The sequence below is a fragment of the Lolium rigidum genome, chromosome 4, assembly GCF_022539505.1.
Source record: "Lolium rigidum isolate FL_2022 chromosome 4, APGP_CSIRO_Lrig_0.1, whole genome shotgun sequence".
Taxonomy (NCBI): Eukaryota; Viridiplantae; Streptophyta; class Magnoliopsida; order Poales; family Poaceae; genus Lolium; species Lolium rigidum.
In genome coordinates this window covers 189,352,882-189,361,995 of record NC_061511.1, presented here as the reverse complement: position 1 = coordinate 189,361,995, position 9,114 = coordinate 189,352,882, and positions in this window count along the sequence as shown.

Genomic DNA, 9,114 nt, shown 5'->3' with positions numbered 1-9,114 from the left:
CTATTGTAAACATATGTAATGAATGCAGCGATCAAAACAATGGTAATAACATGAGTAAACAAATGAATCATAAAGCAAAGACTTTTCATGAATAGTACTTAAAGACAAGCATCAATAAGTCTTGCATAAGAGTTAACTCATAAAACAATAAATCAAAGTAAAGGCATTGAAGCAACACAAAGGAAGATTAAGTTTCAGCGGTTGCTTTCAACTTGTAACATGTATATCTCATGGATATTATCAATGTAAAGTAATATAACAAGTGCAATATGCAAGTATGTAGGAATCAATGCACAGTTCACACAAGTGTTTGCTTCTTGAGGTGGGGAGAGATAGGTGAACTGACTCAACATAAAAGTAAAAGAAAGGCCCTTCGCAGAGGGAAGCATTGATTGCCATATTTGTGCTAGAGCTTTGGTTTTAAAAACAAGAAACAATTTTGTCAACGGTAGTAATAAAGCATATGTGTTATGTAAATTATATCTTACAAGTTGCAAGCCTCATGCATAGTATACTAATAGTGCCCGCACCTTGTCCTAATTAGCTCGGATTACCGGGATTGTCATCGCAATACACATGTTTTAATCAAGTGTCACAAAGGGGTACCTCTATGCCGCCTGTACAAAGGTCTAAGGAGAAAGTTCGCATTGGATTTCTCGCTTTTGATTATTCTCAACTTAGACATCCATACAGGGACAACATAGACAACAGATAATTGACTCCTCTTTAATGCATAAGCATGTAGCTACAATTAATGTTCTCATATGTGATTGAGGATATATGTCCAAAACTGAAACTTCCACCATGATTCATGGCTTTAGTTAGCGGCCCAATGTTCTTCTCTAACAATATACATGCTCTAACCATTTAAATGAGTGGTAAATCTCCCTTACTTCAGACAAGACGGACATGCATAGCAACTCACATGATATTCAACAAAGAGTAGTTGATGGCGTCCCCAGGAACATGGTTATCGCACAACAAGCAACTTAATAAGAGATAAAGTGCATAAGTACATATTCGATACCACAATAATTTTTAAGCTATTTGTCCCATGAGCTATATATTGCAAAGATAAAGAATGAAAATTTTAAAGGTAGCACTCAAGCAATTTACTTTGGAATGGAGGAGAAATACCATGTAGTAGGTAGGTATGGTGGACACAAATGGCATAGTGGTTGGCTCAAGGATTTTGGATGCATGAGAAGTATTCCCTCTCGATACAAGGTTTAGGCTAGCAAGGTTATTTGAAACAAACACAAGGATGAACCGGTGCAGCAAAACTCACATAAAAGACATATTGTAAACATTATAAGACTCTACACCGTCTTCCTTGTTGTTCAAAACTCAATACTAGAAATTATCTAGACTTTAGAGAGACCAAATATGCAAACCAAATTTAGCAAGCTCTAGGTGTTTCTTCATTAATAGGTCCAAAGTATATGATGCAAGAGCTTAAACATGAGCACAACAATTGCCAAGTATCAAATTATTCAAGACATTTTAGAATTACTACATGTAGCATTTCCCAATTCCAACCATACAACAATTTAACGAAGAAGATTCAACCTTCGCCATGAATACTATGAGTAAAGCCTAAGGACATATTTGTCCATATGCAACAGCGGAGCGTGTCTCTCTCCCACACAATGAATGCTAGGATCCATTTTATTCAAACAAAAACAAAAACAAAAACAAACCGACGCTCCAAGCAAAGCACATGAGATGTGATGGAATAAAAATATAGTTTCGGGGAGAAACCTGATAATGTTGTCGATGAAGAAGGGGATGCCTTGGGCATCCCCAAGCTTAGACGCTTGAGTCTTCTTAAAATATGCAGGGGTGAACCACCGGGCATCCCCAAGCTTAGAGCTTTCACTCTCCTTGATCATATTGTATCATCTCCCTCTCTTGATCCTTGAAAACTTCCTCCACACCAAACTCGAAACAACTCATTAGAGGGTTAGTGCATAATAAAAACTAACATGTTCAGAGGTGACATAATCATTATTAACACTTCTGGACATTGCATAAAGCTACTGGACATTAATAGAACAAAGAAATTCATCCATCATAGCAAAAGAGGCAATGCGAAATAAAAGACAGAATCTGTCAAAACAGAACAGTCCGTAAATATGGATTTTATTGAGGCACCAGACTTGCTAAAATGAAAATGCCCAAATGGAATGAAAGTTGCGCACATATGTGAGGATCACGCACGTAAATTGGCATATTTTTCTGAGCTACCTACAGAGAGGCAGGTCGAAATTTGTGACAGCAAAGAAATCTGTTACTGCGCAGTAATCCGAATCTAGTATGAACCTTACTATCAAAGACTTTACTTGGCACAACAATGCACAAAACTAAGATAAGGAGAGGTTGCTACAGTAGTAAACAACTTCCAAGACTCAAATATAAAACAAAAAGTACTGTAGTAAAAAAAAACATGGGTTGTCTCCCATAAGCGCTTTTCTTTAACGCCTTTCAGCTAGGCGCAGAAAGTGTATATCAAGTGTTGTCAAGAGATGAAGTATCAACATTATTACCAGGGGTGTTGGGAGTTTTCTCAACCATGCATAGTATGTTGGATACATAAGTTTCAGCGGCTCCCTTTTCATTAGTCTTGGGCTTGCTGCTCTCATCAAACAAATTTTCAGGAACAAGCCAAGCATAATTATCATCTAGAGCTTCATGCATCGCTAGGAGCTTACATGGTATTGGTGCTTTAATCTCCCCACCATTATTAACATTATTAGTGTACTTAATTCTATCCATATCCATTTTTTCAAGTGTTCTTTTAAAATCGGTGATCATACCAAGCCTTTCATGCTTACTAAAAACTTTTCTAGCTTCTTTAGCTATATCTGCAAATTCCCGCACTAAGACTTTTAGAACAAAATCTCTCTCTCTCCCCGCTCCATATCGAAAGTGTAAGAAACATGTGTTGTATCATGGGGTTGAGACTAATCAATCTAGCTTCCATCATGCGTACCAAACAAACAGAGGCATCTTCATAAGTAGGGACAGCTTTTGCAAGGGGTATATCTTTAAGATCTTCATGCATACTAACATGGGTGAAAAATTCTTCTATATTATCTCTTCCAATTATAGACCCTTGTCCCACAGGTATATCTTTTACAGTAAAATTAAAAGGAAACATGTTGAAATAAGTAAAGCAAATGCAAGTAACTAATTTTTTTGTGTTTTTGATATAGAGTGCAAGACAGTAAATAAAGTAAAGCTAGCAACTAATTTTTTTGTGTTTTGATATAAGTGCAGCAAACAAAGTAGTAAATAAAGTAAAGCAAGACAAAAACAAAGTAAAGAGATTGGATTGTGGAGACTCCCCTTGCAGCGTGTCTTGATCTCCCCGGCAACGGCGCCATAAATTTACTTGCTGGCGTGTAGTTGACGTGGGAGTTAGAAATCTTTGTGGTGTAACTTTTCTTCAGTTCCCCGGCAACGGCGCCAGAAATTTAGCTTCATACGCGTACAACACGCGTCCGTTGGGAACCCCAAGTGGAAGGTATGATGCGTACAGCAGCAAGTTTCCTTCAGTAAGAAACCAAGGTTTATCGAACCAGTAGGAGCCAAGAAGCACGTTGAAGGTTGATGGCGGCGAGATGTAGTGCAGGCCTGCGGCGCAACACCAGGGATTCCGGCGCCAACGTGGAACCTGCACAACACAACCAAAGTACTTTGCCCCAACGAAACAGTGAGTTTGTCAATCTCACCGGCTTGCTGTAACAAAGGATTAGATGTATAGTGTGGATGATGATTGTTTGCAGAAAACAGTAGAACAAGTATTGCAGTAGATTGTATTCAATGTAAAAGAATGGACCGGGGTCCACAGTTCACTAGAGGTGTCTCTCCCATAAGATAAACTAGCTGGGTGACCCGCGCAATTGCGCGGCTAGCACAACTATATTTTGAACTTTTATGTACAATATATTATTATTCTTATTGATATTGTTTTGGAATAATTCAAGAGAAATAAGTAACCACAATTTATTTTAAAGCTCATGCTACGCTGTTTGTAGTATATATGGAGGCCTTTCATGAGAACCTACACTTCCCCAACAAATAATGGGATCAAGGTTAATATGGAATAGGATCAAATGTCTTTGCTCCACTGAAGTTACACAAATTCATGTTTGCTAGTATCCATGGTCCATCTTAGTGTGGAAGTGTCGTAGACTAAGCTCAACATTTTTTACTTGACACGTACATGATTTTGGGTCTTAAGAAGTAGATAAAGCTAGTTTCACTGGACCTCAATCTCGTTTTCGAGAAAGAGCAAAAAAATCGGTGGATCTTATTTTTGGGAATTCTCTATTTGGAATATTTGGAACATTACGACAGAAGAAAATGACTCTATCGTAACAGAGAGATCCTTCCTTTGCTAAAGGAAAGTGTATTTTTAAAATGTATAGGTGCTGGTTCTTATTTCCCGCAGGATCAAGGTTACTCACAATTCAAAGCTTTTGGCTTAGATAGTGAGCTTTTGGCTTATACTATGTAAATACTGTTTTCTTTTTTAACAAAAAATTTATAGTGGGCGGTAATTTATAAACATCCTTAGCTTTTATATTTAAGTTAGTTCACATGTAATATTTGCTCATCCCGAGAGGTAAAAATAGTATATTTTAAAAATGTTTGAGATGAGGATGCACACTTAGTAAACTATTGTATCCACTATGGACCCACATTATCTGAAAGATAATAATTTATAAACATATCCTTAGATTTCCTATTTGAGAATGGTTTACAGGGTGAAACACACCAATAAAAAGATGGAAACATATATAAAAGGTAGGTTGTATCATTGTCGATGCAATTCCTTTGTATGGTCACCTCCATGAGCATATGCCGGGCTAGTAAAACAACTCCGGCTATAAACGTAGGAAGAACACATTTAATCATGTAATGATAGACATCTGAAGAAGTAATTAATCAAACAAAAAGATAAACCAACAAATGATTTGTTGTTTGCGCCTTTATGTTTGTTTGCTTCGATTCTTCGGCAGCTGCATCCAAGCCCCGCAGCAGCAAGGATCAGCAATATCAATCGATGCTTGCCTGCATGGATAGATTCATCATTGGTACATATAAAAGTGCATTGTGCATTGATGCCTCGTATTTAGAAACAAAAATTAAGAGAACGGAAATAACAATGTTTTAACCTTTCTTCAGATAAAATGAAATTATAACGGCTGAATGGAGCAGCCCATATATACTTTTGGTAAAAGCATAGCGTTAAGAGGAGTAAAATCTAAAAGAATCACAGAAAGAGCAGCCATGCAATCACATAAAGCAGGATGTGCATAAGAGCACGGTTGATCGAAAATGCATCGCACCAAAAGTTCAAGTTTGTATGCTAAAAAAGTAAATAAATTATAAACATACAGAAGTAGTATATACCTAAATTGATCGTTTAAATTGATAGTTCACTCCCGCTGCTTATTCGGGCGCCTAGGAAAAATAAATTGACGTTTCAGCGTTTTGCGTTGGTCCTAGCGCCTACATCTCCATCGCCAATGGCAAACCCAGGCGCTTACGATAAAAAAAATATAGCCTATATCTTACGCAAGCGCCGACGCTGGAGTTTGCGGCGACGCTAATTCTTTTCCTGATGTCAGATGGAAATCTAGCCTAACTACCAGAAAAATGATCCTAGCGCCCGGGGCAAGTGCCCGCGTTGTACTTGCTCTTGTGGATTCGTGCATGGGACGGCGTTGTCTCTAGTGCAAGCTGGAGCAGTCGATACAAATACTCCAGTTGATGTGATACACGTACAGCTATAGCTACTTTAATCTTGCATAATAAAATGTATAATTTTGTGCATATCAGATGATTACATACCTCAAAATCAATATGCACGTATGTATACCCTGATTTTCCAGGCCAGCTGAAGTGGACCGAGAGAGATCAGGCCTTCGCCGATCGCCACGGCGTGGCAAGAGGAACCACGTGTCCAGCAAGTGGACGTCAAAGTAGGTTCCTGTCTGTCTGTGAACGTATCGCACGATGCCTCAACGCCTCAACGGCGGCGAGACGCCGGTTTCCGCAGAACTGTGCGAGTCCAGGCCCCAGTTAGATCTTGGTTGCTACCATGGTGCCTACCCCCACGGTGTCCTGTATTATCCATGAGTTTTCCTGAAACTATCGACATTATATGTGTACATATCATGCTTGCCTGGCTGAGTGGGTGCAGACATGGAGTTGATTTACGTCCACTTCCAGGCATGAATCTGCTGCGGGACGACAGGATGCGGGGCGTCTACAGAAGAAGCTTTTGATGGTTGCCGCACGATTCTACCGTATATGTACGGGTAGTTCGAGAAGGTCGCCAGCGCGGGAAGTAAGATCACCAGATGCCGTAAAACCTGAGAGAGCCGATAACTCGTCAAAAGATTTCTATTTGTAACATCATGTGGTGCTTGCAAGACTAACTCGGCCATGGCAAATCGTGAGAGCTTGGCGCATGTGGATGTACCTGGTGAAGTTCCCACCCCATCTCAAGGTAGAAGAGGTTATCGGCTACCCTAGATTTGGCCTTAAGAAGAAAGGTATTTGGGTCAAGGTGGAAGCTTGGAATGATGACCCGTAACCCGTGGAAGTGCTCAAAGAAACTTGGATCAAGGTGACTGGTCTTCAAACAAAGTGGTGTGAGTGGACTAGTCTTGATCAAGCTGTTTCGTCTTGTGGCCTGTTACTAGGAAGTGGATTGGCTCGAGTGTGTTTAGGAACAATGCTCAAGAAGTCGTGGTAAAGGTTCACTCGCAGGGATCCCTCCAAACTACCTCCTGGAAGATCAGTTTGGATACCATGGGAACCTCTTTCCACCTTGGTTTCACTCTAGAAAGTGTTATTCCCATGAATGAAGAGAATGATGACCTCGCTTGGAGAAGAGCTTGAAGATCGAGCAAGAGAGATGCCGAGGGTAGCAACCAAAGTGGACAAGACAATGGGAGTGGGTCTCGGTGCTACCGCAAGACCACAATCTTTCTCTCTTGGAAACATTCATCAAGCCTCTACCAATGATCGATATTCTCGTAAAGATCAAGTGATGGAAGCTCCTCTTGAGAGAATTGTGCTCCTCCGTAATCAAGTGCTGGGTGATGTCTACCAGAAGCTCATCCAGAGAGGGCTAGTTGATCAAGAGGGTGCCTTTGTGTGGGACAAGACTCCAGTTTCCATAACTGCAAGTGAAGAAGTGAAGAAGTTCTGGTACAGTGAGAAAATGCTCAAAGGTAACTTGACCAACCAGTTTGAAGAGATTGCTCCTGAAGATGATGACCAGGAAGTGGAGCTACCTGATGATATCATGCCAGAGGTAGAGCTTCCCTTCATATCTGCTGATCAAGTGTCTGAAAAGCAACCAAACAAAGAGAAGATCCAAGTGGGGACTCGTGCAACCTGTTAGAGTGTAGTAACAGGATTGACAGATCCAAGAACATCATGGAGAAAGCACAGAGATGAAGAAGATTAACAACCTGGAGATTCCAAGGATGAGAGGTATAATGTCTAACAATCCTTTTAATGTTTTACATGTTGATGAATTAGATAATGTTGCCAAGGTAGTTGGTATCAATTTAGAAGTAGAATCTGATAGCATGCATTCAGCTTTGTTCCTCCCCTAGAGCTGCTTCCTTGTTCTGATAAGGACCAACGAAGAGGAACTTGCTCGAAGAATGGATAGATGTTATTAGAAAATCTCTGGGCAAGCACCCCAAGAAGTTTTACCCATGATATGTGCTTTTTGGAATAGTAGGGGCATTTCCACCCCCGGTAGGCAGCTTTTTATTAATGATAACTTAGTGCCCTCCGAATTTAGATTACATTGGCTTCCGTGAAACTAAAAAAGGAGAATTTAGTCACTCCTTTCCGAAAATCTGCTAGGAAATAGAAATTTTGTCTCGGAATTTACTACTCTGCAATAGGCTCAGCCTGGTGGTATCTTAGTAGGCATTAATGCCGATCTCTTAGAGGTCTTAGCCTCGGGAAATTAAAACTTTCTCGCTGAGTGCCGTAGTTAAAAATAGGAGGAATGATTTTATTTGTAGAATTACTACCGTCTATGGTTCTCGCTTATGAGGAGAGGAAACAGGAGTTTATTTCTGAACTTCATGAACTCTGTCTTAATTGGGAAGGACCCTGTGCCGATAGGAGGTGATTTTAACCTAGTTAGATTTGTTGAAGATAAAAATAATGGTAATATAGATTTCAAATGGGCTCGATAAGTTTAATGCCTGGATAGAAATGTGGGCCCTTACGGAGATAGGGTCTCTGGTAGGAGCTATACTTGGGGGAATAATCAAGAAAATCCCGTTATGTGTAAACTTGACAGATTTTCCGTTCTACTTCCTTTGATAGTTGCTTCCCTCTAGCTAGTGCTAAAGTTTTATCTAGATCGGTAGTGATCATACCCCTCTTGTTTGGGATTCCGGTGAGAGCAGGATTCCAAAAAAGGAGGGTTTAAGCTTGAGAAATGGTGGTTAGCTATTCCCGAATTTGCTCGTGTTGGTAAACAGAGCTTGGAACGTAGAGGTGGATAATAATAATGTAGTTGATGTCCGGCAACAAAAACTTAGGTCATTTAGGAGATTAGCTAAGGGGTGGAGCAAGTAATTATGAGGCTAGCAGTTAGAAAACAAAAGAAAGAACTTATGAAAGAATATGATGTTCTTGACATTAAATCAAACTCGTGTCCTTTCTCGATTGAGAGGGAGAGATGGGATTTCATTCTTAGAGAGTTAAATTCTTTTGGATCCTTGAGGAGACTAAAGCTAGGCGAGATCTAGGGATAGGAACTATATTAGAGGGAGATAGAAATACGGCATATTTCCATCTTTTGTGGCCAATCGAGAGAAGGAGGAAAAAACACATTCATGTCTTAGATGGTCTACGATGGCCTGCAACGCGAGGTCCTGACGAAATCCTCGGAGTAGCTACGGACTTTTATAAGGACCTATTTAAAAAGAAAATAGACCAGCCATCGAGGCTAAGATACTTTCTTCTGCCGAGGAGAAAGATTACTCTGGAGTGGAGAAATTTAATGTTAGGGAGTGCCTTTTGTGAGGAGGAGGTCAAAGTTGCGGTTTTGGATCCTAT